Source organism: Bufo bufo, chromosome 6 (assembly GCF_905171765.1).
Source record: "Bufo bufo chromosome 6, aBufBuf1.1, whole genome shotgun sequence".
Taxonomy (NCBI): Eukaryota; Metazoa; Chordata; class Amphibia; order Anura; family Bufonidae; genus Bufo; species Bufo bufo.
The window spans coordinates 165478867-165491797 of record NC_053394.1 but is presented as its reverse complement, the minus strand read 5'-3'; the positions used below and the strand labels follow the sequence as shown (position 1 = coordinate 165491797).

Here is a 12931-nt window from a genome sequence, read left to right as displayed (position 1 = left end):
ACCCCGATATGGGGGCCGTGGCTTAGCAACCGAGGAGTATTGCCGCGTGAAGCCTGAGCTCCTGCACCCAGCAACTTTAACCTTTAGCCAAAACATAATCCCTCCTTGCGTATTTCAATCTGACTTGGTGTGCTGCATCCCCACATGATGACGAGGGGGAAGAACCCCCGCCAGCAACAGGGAAAGCTGGAATTTTACTTTGACAAAGACGGGACCCGTGGATCGGCCGCCCTCCTTCTCCTGCATCTCTGGCGGGAGCGCGAGTCTCCGACTCCCCGCAGCACAGCGATCCGCCACTTACTCAGGACACTAGTCCCCGATATACCGCTGCGACACTCACCGGATCGCAGGCACCGGCAGAAGTTCTCCACACCTCCTCCTCTCAGCAGCGCCGGGATACAGAGCGTCAGGGGACTCAGGAAACTCGGTCCCCCATGTGGTCGGCGCCATCTTCTTCCTCCACCAGCAGTCCAGAGACGTGGAGACAGAGCTCCCAGGAACCCTGCAGCATGACAGGGGTGAGTGTCAGCCCGGATCCTGTGCCACACACAGCCCCTAACCTGGACAGGTTCTAGACCACAAACCATCCTGCCTCAAAAAGATGTTGCTGGAGGTCAGCAAATCCCTGCAAGCTGAAATGCAGGCCATGATGACCCCAGTTAATGTTGCCACCACCGACCTGATTCCTAGGGTCTCTCATATTGAAGGAAAAATGGGCGAATTCGCCTCCTCGCATAACTATTTGATTGAATCCTTCAAAGAACTTTCCAATGAGCTCAACAAAGTAAAGGCAAAATTGGGCGATCTTGAAGATAGATCTCGCAGAAACAATATTAAATTCAGGGGCATTCCCGAAGAGGTACTTGGGAGTGATCTTAAACAGTATATCTGCTCCTTTTTCCATTCCCTGATGCCTTCTCTCACTTCGCAAGACCTGACAATTGATAGGGCGCATAAAATCCAATAGAAACCATCTTATCTTCCTACCACAACCCCAAGAGACGTCTTGGCACGTATCCATTATTATCACATTAAAGAACAGGTACTGGAGGAGTCCAGGAAGAGGGGTTCCCTCCCAGCTTCGTTCCAGTCTGTATGCTGATCTATCGGCCGCCACCTTGAATCAAAGGCGCCAACTTGCTCCAGTTACCCAGGCCTTATGTAACCACAAAATTGCTTATCGCTGGGGTTTCACGGTCAAAATTTTAGTGCACAAGGATGGAAAGATGTGCGTCATCAGTTCGGTGGATGCCGGCAAAGCTCTTTTAGCATCCTGGGACATTGATATTGATGTAACCCGGCCATTACCCCAGAAGTGCCCCGGCCCATTGCCCAGGAATGGCGGCAAGTGGAGTCAGGAAGAGGCACAAAACACTGAGGGCTTTTTGTCTTCCCAACTAGGATGTTATCGAGAGTAACTGTACCTATCTGTCCAGTTGAATTGCTTATGCTCCTTGGCACTTCAATAATGACTTTACGTACCCAGTTAGAGCAGGATATTATCCTGCCTTGGATGTTCAGTTTATGTTGGATGCGTTTCTTCTCCTTCTGTTTTGTTGTCTTTCAGTACACGCATATACAGTTAAGTACATCTGAACAAACCCTGGTCTTCCACCTGTCACAACTAGATCCTCAGCGGCAGTGGCTATTGCGCCTTGATGTCAAAGATTATGTAATGTTCCACAATTTTATTGTATTCTATGGTTCTTAAAATTGTGTCGCTGAACGTCAGAGGGCTCAATAACCCCCAAAAGAGAGCTTTCTTGTGGTCTGAGGCGTTAGATCTTAATGGCTATATAATATGCGCTCAGGAAACCCACTTGTTAGCAAAAGATGGGCATAGGGTCCATCACCCCAAATTCCCTACTATTCTTCAATCTCATTTCAATAAGAAGCAAAGAGGGGTGTTCCTGGCGTTCAGAGATACAATTGCGTTCACACCTATTTCGAATGTGATTGATGAATTGGGCAGATATATTATACAGATTTGCTCCATTAACAACATCTGTTATACTATTGTGGGGTTGTACGCACCTAACTCCCATCAGCGGAGTTTTCTAAATAGAATTAATGGGGAAAGGTCACCTAATTCTATGCGGTGATTTCAATCTAGTCCCAGATCCTAGTCTAGATTCCTCAGCCCCACCTAGAGCCGGTCACCCTGCCCTCCAGAAATGGGTACACGCGGAGGAACTGTTTGATGCGTGGCGTATTCAACACCCGCAAGAGAGGGATTTCTCGTTCTTCTCCTCCGCGCATCAGATGTATTCCCGCATTGATCTGACCCTAATCTCCAAGCCCCTTCTTCCTCTACTCAGGGAGACAACAATAGGCTTGATTAAGTGGTCAGACCATGCAGCAGTCACGATTTCGCTCCAAGAGGCTTACTCGCCTACGCACCCTCCCCTTTGGCGTAACAACAACTTTTTAATGTCCCATCCAACTTACAGAGCTGAAATTGAAACAGCCCTTAAAGAATTTTACAGACATAATGCTGGCTCAGTCTCCAGCCCGATCACGTTATGGGCTGCACATAAGGCCTGCGTACGGGGAATTTTTATTAAACTAGCTCACACGGCGAAAAAAGCCACGGATAAGAAAATAACAGATATACTGACCTCCATAAGAGACCTGGAAAAGGTGAATAAAACAAACCCCATTCATTCGGAGAAATTAAAGAACCTTAGGCTTCAACTTAAAGATTGCCTTCTATATAGGTATGAACAAAATCTACAGACGGTAAAAGCTAAATACTATTCCCAAAATAACAAAGTGGGCAAACTATTGGCACAGTGGATAAAGCGCCAATCTGCCAAGGCCAGGATCCCTTTCCTTTTATCGCCTAAAACCAATTCCAAAATATTGGACCCACAGGGCATAGCTGACTCCTTCATGGAATACTACTTGGCCCTTTACAACATTAAACCACCCACATCTTCCTGCCCCGATCCTGCCGGAGAGATCAATAACTATCTCGCCAAATTGAACCTCCCAACTCTTTCTGCAGAGCAACAGGAAACTTTGCTGTTTTAGAGATAAAAAAGATAATCCAATCAATCCCCAGCCATAAAGCTCCTGGTCCTGACAGTCTCTCTAATTGCTATTACAAGTCCTTCCAGGATATCCTCCTACCTCATCTACACAATGCACTCCAGGAAGGTTTTTCTTCCGGATCGTTCCCGGAGGAGATGCTCTCTGCGGTCATTGTCGCCATCCCCAAACCTGGGAAACCCCCAGACGTGCCACAAAATCGCTTTTAAACACTGATATAAAAATATACGCGAAGTTGCAAGCAAACTGTCTAGCCCCTTTTTTACCTACTCTAATAGATTGCGACCAGTCAGGATTTATTAAAGACAGGCAAATTATTGGAAACACAAGAAGAGTCCTGAATATAGTGGATTATCTGGAAAGATCCCGCTCAGAAGCAGTACTGGTCACCCTTGACGCTGAAAAGGCATTTGACCGCATTAATTGGACATTCGCCTTCTCGGTTTTACAGTCTATGGGGATATGCGGCCCTTTTCTAGGTGCAACGCAGGCGCTGTATCGCAACCCCTCAGCTAAAGTATACATTAACAATACCTTATCTTTCACCATTAATATAACAAATTGAACCCGACAGGGTTGCTCTCTGTCCCCACTCATTTTCATATTATCAATAGAACCCCTAGCACAGGCCATTAGACTCTCAGATCAGGTGAAGGGCATTAAAATAGGTAGCAGGGAACATAAACTATCGCTTTATGCGGATGATGTCATTTTGACTCTAAGCTCCCCTCTATCCTCAGTACCTGCTGTTATGCCGATCATCCAAAACTTTGGGACACTTTCCTTCTATAAATTAAATGAAAAAAAATACCAGGCCCTCCCTATTAACCTACGACCCCCTCCCTTTCACAGCTTCAACAAGGTTATAACCTAGACTGGCAAACCGAATATGTCCAATACTTGGGCACAAGGGTCCCCAATAGAACTAAACTCTTATATAGCCTCAACTACCTACCTTTATTAGAGGAGATTGAAAAAGACCTACTTCAATATAATAAACAAGAAATCTCATGGGTGGGCCGCAACTTTTCAAAGGCTTACTTTACCAAAAATCCTCTATAAATTTAGGACCGTCCCCATTTCCTTACCTCAATCCTTCTTCTAGCTTACAAAATGTTGAATAAACACAAAAAAGCGGACGGCCTAGGACTTCCCAACATCTATAATTATTATTTGGCATCACATATGAGCTTTTTGAAGGAAAGGTGGAAGGGACAAACGCAGCATCATTGGACACATATTGAAACAGCGATCTCACCCCAGCATAACCTAAAAGCTCTAGCTTGCTCACAGCTCTTAACCCAACATGTTCTCTGGGACCCCTCCCTAGCTTCCTTTCCACATCTATTTCGATATGGAAGACTTTTAATTCTAGGACAGCCACATCAGAGATGTCTCTCCATGGGGATGCCCCCTTTGAGATGCTTAGCCTCTTCATACCGGACTTAGATCTCAGCACCTGGTGTGTGCAAGGCGTGTCCAAGGTTTCCTTCTTATTCGAGCTCATCAAGAGAATGCCAAGAGTGTGCAAAGCAGTAATCAAAGCAAAAGGTGGCTACTTTGAAGAACCTAGAATATGACATATTTTCAGTTGTTTCACACTTGTTTGTTATGTATATAATTCCACATGTGTTCATTTATAGTTTTGATGACTTCATAGTCATGAAAATAAAGAAAACTCTTTTAATGAGAAGGTGTGTCCAAACTTTGGTCTGTACTGTATATATATAAATGGATATAATTATATATTATCAATAACTGGATATGAATATACAAACATTATATATATCATTGGATAAAATATATTAAATGACATGCAATCACACGTGAATATATACTTTACACTGGGGATTATATGGAATAACGCTGCATACCAGTGTCTTAAGAAATAACCTCTCTTGATCCCGGTATTTAAGACAGTTTATGTGAGACATTGGGGCGTGGCTAGGCTGCCGAACGAGATGGCCGCTTGAGTGTACAGTCGTGGCCAAAAGTTTTGAGAATGACAAAAATATTTGTTTTCACAAAGTTTGCTGCTAAACTGCTCTTAGATCTTTGTTTCAGTTGTTTCTGTGATGTAGTGAAATATAATTACACGCGCTTCATAAGTTTCAAAGGCTTTTATCGACAATTACATGACATTTATGCAAAGAGTCAGTATTTGCAGTGTTGGCCCTTCTTTTTCAGGACCTCTGTAATTCGACTGGGTATGCTCTCAATCAACTTCTGGGCCAATTCCTGACTGATAGCAACCCATTCTTTCATAATCACTTCTTGGAGTTTGTCAGAATTAGTGGGTTTTTGTTTGTCCACCCGCCTCTTGAGGATTGACCACAAGTTCTCAATGGAATTAAGATCTGGGGAGTTTCCAGGCCATGGACCCAAAATGTCAATGTTTTGGTCCCCGAGCCACTTAGTTATCACTTTTGCCTTATGGCACGGTGCTCCATCGTGCTGGAAAATGCATTGTTCTTCACCAAACTGTTGTTGGATTGTTGGAAGAAGTTGCTGTTGGAGGGTATTTTGGTACCATTCTTTATTCATGGCTGTGTTTTGGGGCAAAATTGTGAGTGAGCCAACTCCCTTGGATGAGAAGCAACCCCACACATGAATGGTCTCAGGATGCTTTACTGTTGGCATGACACAGGACTGATGGTAGCGCTCACCTTTTCTTCTCCGGACAAGCTTTTTTCCAGATGCCCCAAACAAATGGAAAGAGGCTTCATCTGAGAATATGACTTTGCCCCAGTCCTCAGCAGTCCATTCACCATACTTTCTGCAGAAGTTCAATCTGTCCCTGATGTTTTCTTTGGAGAGAAGTGGCTTCTTTGCTGCCCTTCTTGACACCAGGCCATCTTCCAAAAGTCTTCGCCTCACTGTGCGTGCAGATGCGCTCACACCTGCCTGCTGCCATTCCTGAGCAAGCTCTGCACTGGTGGCACTCCGATCCTGCAGCTGAATCCTCTTTAGGAGACGATCCTGGCGCTTGCTGGACTTTCTTGGACGCCCTGAAGCCTTCTTAACAAGAATTGAACCTCTTTCCTTGAAGTTCTTGATGATCCTATAAATTGTTGATTGAGGTGCAATCTTAGTAGCCACAATATCCTTGCCTGTGAAGCCATTTTTATGCAACGCAATGATGGCTGCACGCGTTTCTTTGCAGGTCACCATGGTTAACAATGGAAGAACAATGATTTCAAGCATCACCCTACTTTTAACATGTCAAGTCTGCCATTTTAACCCAATCAGCCTGACATAATGATCTCCAGCCTTGTGCTCGTCAACATTCTCACCTGAGTTAACAAGACGATTACTGAAATGATCTCAGCAGGTCCTTTAACCACCTCAGCCCCCAGTGCTTAAACACCCTGAAAGACCAGGCCACTTTTTACACTTCTGACCTACACTACTTTCACGGTTTATTGCTCGGTCATGCAACTTACCACCCAAATGAATTTTACCTCCTTTTCTTCTCACTAATAGAGCTTTCATTTGGTGGTATTTCATTGCTGCTGACATTTTTACTTTTTTTGTTATTAATCGAAATTTAACGATTTTTTTGCAAAAAAATGACATTTTTCACTTTCAGTTGTAAAATTTTGCAAAAAAAACGACATCCATATATAAATTTTGCTCTAAATTTATTGTTCTACATGTCTTTGATAAAAAAAAAATGTTTGGGAAAAAAAAAATGGTTTGGGTAAAAGTTATAGCGTTTACAAACTATGGTACAAAAATGTGAATTTCCGCTTTTTGAAGCAGCTCTGACTTTCTGAGCACCTGTCATGTTTCCTGAGGTTCTACAATGCCCAGACAGTACAAACACCCCACAAATGACCCCATTTCGGAAAGTACACACCCTAAGGTATTCGCTGATGGGCATAGTGAGTTCATAGAACTTTTTATTTTTTGTCACAAGTTAGTGGAAAATGATGATTTTTTTATTTTTTTTTATTTTCTTACAAAGTCTCATATTCCACTAACTTGTGACAAAAAATAAAAACTTCTATGAACTCACTATGCCCATCACGAAATACCTTGGGGTCTCTTCTTTCCAAAATGGGGTCACTTGTGGGGTGGTTATACTGCCCTGGCATTCTAGGGGCCCAAATGTGTGGTAAGGAGTTTGAAATCAAATTCTGTAAAAAATGACCTGTGAAATCCGAAAGGTGCTCTTTGGAATATGGGCCCCTTTGCCCACCTAGGCTGCAAAAAAGTGTCACACATCTGGTATCTCCGTACTCAGGAGAAGGTGGGGAATGTGTTTTGGGGTGTCATTTTATATATACCCATGCTGGGTGAGAGAAATATCTTGGTCAAATGCCAACTTTGTATAAAAAAATTGGAAAAGTTGTCTTTTGCCAAGATATTTCTCTCACCCAGCATGGGTATATGTAAAATGACACCCCAAAACACATTCCCCAACTTCTCCTGAGTACGGAGATACCAGATGTGTGACACTTTTTTGCAGCCTAGGTGGGCAAAGGGGCCCATATTCCAAAGAGCACCTTTCGGATTTCACAGGTCATTTTTTACAGAATTTGATTTCAAACTCCTAACCACACATTTGGGCCCCTAGAATGCCAGGGCAGTATAACTACCCCACAAGTGACCCCATTTTGGAAAGAAGACACCCCAAGGTATTCCGTGAGGGGCATGGCAAGTTCCTAGAATTTTTTATTTTTTGTCACAAGTTAGTGGAAAATAATGATTTTTTTTTTATTTATTTTTTTCATACAAAGTCTCATATTCCACTAACTTGTGACAAAAAATAAAAACTTCCATGAACTCACTATGCCCATCAGCAAATACCTTAGGGTCTCTTCTTTCCAAAATGGGGTCACTTGTGGGGTAGTTATACTGCCCTGGCATTCTAGGGGCCCAAATGTGTGGTAAGGAGTTTGAAATCAAATTCTCTAAAAAATGACCTGTGAAATCCGAAAGGTGCTCTTTGGAATATGGGCCCCTTTGCCCACCTAGGCTGCAAAAAAGTGTCACACATCTGGTATCTCCGTACTCAGGAGAAGTTGAGGAATGTGTTTTGGGGTGTCTTTTTACATATACCCATGCTGGGTGAGATAAATATCTTGGTCAAATGCCAACTTTGTATAAAAAAATGGGAAAAGTTGTCTTTTGCCAAGATATTTCTCTCACCCAGCATGGGTATATGTAAAATGACACCCCAAAACACATTCCCCAACTTCTCCTGAGTACGGAGATACCAGATGTGTGACACTTTTTTGCAGCCTAGGTGGGCAAAGGGGCCCATATTCCAAAGAGCACCTTTCGGATTTCACAGGTCATTTTTTAGAGAATTTGATTTCAAACTCCTTACCACACATTTGGGCCCCTAGAATGCCAGGGCAGTATAACTACCCCACAAGTGACCCCATTTTGGAAAGTAGAGACCCCAAGGTATTCGCTGATGGGCATAGTGAGTTTATGGAAGTTTTTATTTTTTGTCACAAGTTAGTGGAATATGAGACTTTGTATGAAAAAAAAAAAAAAAATCAGCATTTTCCACTAACTTGTGACAAAAAATTAAAAATTCTAGGAACTCGCCATGCCCCTCACGGAATACCTTGGGGTGTCTTCTTTCCAAAATGGGGTCACTTGTGGGGTAGTTATACTGCCCTGGCATTTTCCAGGGGCCCTAATGTGTGGTAAGTAGGGAAATGACCTGTGAAATCCTAAAGGTGCTCTTTGGAATATGGGCCCCTTTGCCCACCTAGGCTGCAAAAAAGTGTCACACATGTGGTATCGCCGTATTCAGGAGAAGTTGGGGAATGTGTTTTGGGGTGTCATTTTACATATACCCTTGCTGGGTGAGAGAAATATCTTGACAAACGACAACTTTTCCCATTTTTTTATACAAAGTTGGCATTTGACCAAGATATTTCTCTCACCCAGCATGGGTATATGTAAAATGACACCCCAAAACACATTCCCCAACTTCTCCTGAGTACGGCGATACCAGATGTGTGACACTTTTTTGCAGCCTAGATGCGCAAAGGTGCCCAAATTCCTTTTAGGAGGGCATCTTTAGACATTTGGATACCAGACTTCTTCTCACGCTTTGGGGCCCCTAGAATGCCAGGGCAGTATAAATACCCCACATGTGACCCCATTTTGGAAATAAGACACCCCAAGGTATTCAATGAGGGGCATGGCGAGTTCATAGAAATTTTTTTTTTTTGGCACAAGTTAGCGGAAATTGATATTTTTAATTTTTTTCTCACAAAGTCTCCCGTTCCGCTAACTTGGGACAAAAATTTCAATCTTTCATGGACTCAATATGCCCCTCACGGAATACCTGGGGGTGTCTTCTTTCCGAAATGGGGTCACATGTGGGGTATTTATACTGCCCTGGCATTCTAGGGGCCCTAAAGCGTGAGAAGAAGTCTGGAATATAAATGTCTAAAAAATTTTACGCATTTGGATTCCGTGAGGGGCATGGTGAGTTCATGTGAGATTTTATTTTTTGACACAAGTTAGTGGAATATGAGACTTTGTAAGAAAAAAAAATAATAATTCCGCTAACTTGGGCCAAAAAAATGTCTGAATGGAGCCTTACAGGGGGGGTGATCAATGACAGGGGGGGTGATCAATGACAGGGGGGTGATCAGGGAGTCTATATGGGGTGATAACCACAGTCATTGATCATGCCCCTGTAAGGCTTCATTCAGACATCCGGATGCGTTTTGCGGATCCGATCCATCTATCAGTGCATCCGTAAAAATCATGCGGACATCTGAATGGAGCTTTACAGGGGGGTAATCAATGACAGGGGGGTGATCAGGGAGTCTATATGGGGTGATAACCACAGTCATTGATCACGCCCGTGTAAGGCTTCATTCAGACGTCCGGATGCGTTTTGCGGATCCGATCCATCTATCAGTGGATCCGTAAAAATAATGCGGACGTCTGAATGGAGCTTTACAGGGGGGTAATCAATGACAGGGGGGTAATCAATGACAGGGGGGTGATCAGGGAGTCTATATGGGGTGATCACCACAGTCATTGATCACGCCCCTGTAAGGCTTCATTCAGACGTCCGGATGCGTTTTGCGGATCCGATCCATCTATCAGTGCATCCGTAAAAATCATGCGGACATCTGAATGGAGCTTTACAGGGGGTTGATCAATGACAGGGGTGTAATCAATGACAGGGGGGTGATCAGGGAGTCTATATGGGGTGATCACCACAGTCATTGATCACGCCCCTGTAAGGCTTCATTCAGACGTCCGTATGCGTTTTGCGGATCCGATCCATCTATCAGTGGATCCGTAAAAATAATGCGGACGTCTGAATGGAGCTTTACAGGGGGGTAATCAATGACAGGGGGGTAATCAATGACAGGGGGGTGATCAGGGAGTCTATATGGGGTGATCACCACAGTCATTGATCACGCCCCTGTAAGGCTTCATTCAGACGTCCGGATGCGTTTTGCGGATCCGATCCATCTATCAGTGCATCCGTAAAAATCATGCGGACATCTGAATGGAGCTTTACAGGGGGGTGATCAATGACAGGGGTGTAATCAATGACAGGGGGGTGATCAGGGAGTCTATATGGGGTGATCACCACAGTCATTGATCATGCCCCTGTAAGGCTTCATTCAGACGTCCGGATGCGTTTTGCGGATCCGATCCATCTATCAGTGCATCCGTAAAAATCATGCGGACATCTGAATGGAGCTTTACAGGGGGGTGATCAGGGAGTCTATATGGGGTGATCACCACAGTCATTGATCATGCCCCTGTAAGGCTTCATTCAGACGTCCGGATGCGTTTTGCGGATCCGATCCATCTATCAGTGGATCCGTAAAAATCATGCGGACGTCTGAATGGAGCTTTACAGGGGGGTGATCAATGACAGGGGGGTAATCAATGACAGGGGGGTGATCAGGGAGTCTATATGGGGTGATCACCACAGTCATTGATCACGCCCCTGTAAGGCTTCATTCAGACGTCCGGATGCGTTTTGCGGATCCGATCCATCTATCAGTGGATCCGTAAAAATCATGCGGACGTCTGAATGGAGCTTTACAGGGGGGTGATCAATGACAGGGGGGTGATCAATGACAGGGGGGTGATCAATGACAGGGGGGTAATCAATGACAGGGGGGTGATCAGGGAGTCTATATGGGGTGATCAGGGGTGATCAGGGGCTAATAAGGGGTTAATAAGTGACGGGGGGGGGGGGGGGGAGTGTAGTGTAGTGGTGCTTGGTGCTACTTTACTGAGCTACCTGTGTCCTCTGGTGGTCGATCCAAACAAAGGGGACCACCAGAGGACCAGGTAGCAGGTATATTAGACTCTGTTATCAAAACAGCGTCTAATATACCTGTTAGGGGTTAAAAAAAACACATCTCCAGCCTGCCAGCGAACGATCGCCGCTGGCAGGCTGGAGATCAACTCTCTTACCTTCCGTTCCTGTGAGCGCACGCGCCTGTGTGCGCGCGTTCAAAGGAAGTCTCGCGTCTCGCGAGAGGACGCGCCGGCGCGTCCAGGAGGAATGAATCAACCACCTCCAGGACACGTCTGTGCGTACAGCGGTCCGGAGGTGGTTAATGACAGCAATGAAATGCAGTGGAAAGTTTTTTTTGGGATTAAGTTAATTTTCATGGCAAAGAAGGACTATGCAATTCATCTGATCACTCTTCATAACATTCTGGAGTATATGCAAATTGCTATTATAAAAACTTAAGCAGCAACTTTTCCAATTTCCAATATTTTTGTCATTCTCAAAACTTTTGGCCACGACTGTAGAGCTCCTGCAACTCAGCGACTGTATTCTTGCCTGCCCGTCTCAAATCACATCAAAGCGGCATCTAACTGCTCCCACAGATGTACAACTCCCCTGCCAACACTATGGGGAAAACGAAAAAGCACCTACAGAAAATGCAGGGCGGCAACCTGGAGAGCTACTTCGACTGGGGAAGATTCAAAGATGGCGCCGATGGAATAGATAAGGCGGCACTGGGATCCCCTATTAGCGCGATGTCGCCGGCTCCCACAGCTCGTTCACCCTCCCCACCGGACATATCCGGCAGCACTAACCTGCTACATGTATCACCTCCGTCGCTCCCACCGACACCAGAGGAGGCCAGAGCTCCAGGGCAAGCGCCGCATGGGATCCAAAATGGCGCCCGTCCTCCGGCGCAGCCGGACCAGCTGCTTAGCTTCCCTCATCCCCAGATGACTAAAGTGCATTCTGGAAGCCAACCACAGCTAAGTGAGTACACCTCTCACAACAATGCACCCCTGGATCCCTTCCAATTGCTTCCCACCTCTGATAAACCGGTCACTGAGGACTCTCTCAAAAATATGCTACTAGCCCTGAAATCCTCCCTGCAGGCAGATATAGCAGGACTGATTAACCCCCTCTCTGCCAGACTGCAGACAACAGAAGACAAGATACAGCATGTGGAAACAAAAATGGGTGACTTCGCAACATCCCAAAATGCTATCATTGATGCCCACAATGCTCTGGCTGATGAGCTGGAAGCTGTCAAGCTAAAAATGGCGGACCTGTAAGATCGTTCCAGGCGGAACAACGTGAAATTTAGGGGTATTCCTGAAGACGTTGCCCCCCAGGAACTGCAAACCTATTTAAAAGGTCTAATAAGGGCACTTTTACCACAGATTCCAACGCCTGATATGATCATTGACAGGGCCCACAGACTTCCTAAGCCTCCACATCTTGGCCCTAACATCCCGCGTGACACTTTAGCACGCATCCACTTCTTTCATACTAAAGAGGCACTCATGGCTGCAGTACGAAATAAAACCCCATTACCTGCTCCATACCAGAAGGTCAAACTTTACACGGACCGTTCTATGGTTACCCTCCGCCGGCGCAGAGCACTACTGCCTA

General features: G+C 45.1%; 1 long non-coding RNA gene across 1 annotated transcript; it reads left to right on the top strand.

The window, feature by feature from the left end:
• The first annotated feature begins 1628 nt into the window (after window positions 1-1628).
• LOC121004144 lies at window positions 1629-12374 on the top strand. Its single transcript, XR_005779666.1, has 3 exons — window positions 1629-1641; window positions 7435-7439; window positions 12263-12374. It is a non-coding gene; the product is annotated as an uncharacterized LOC121004144 (long non-coding RNA).
• Window positions 12375-12931: the final 557 nt, after the last annotated feature.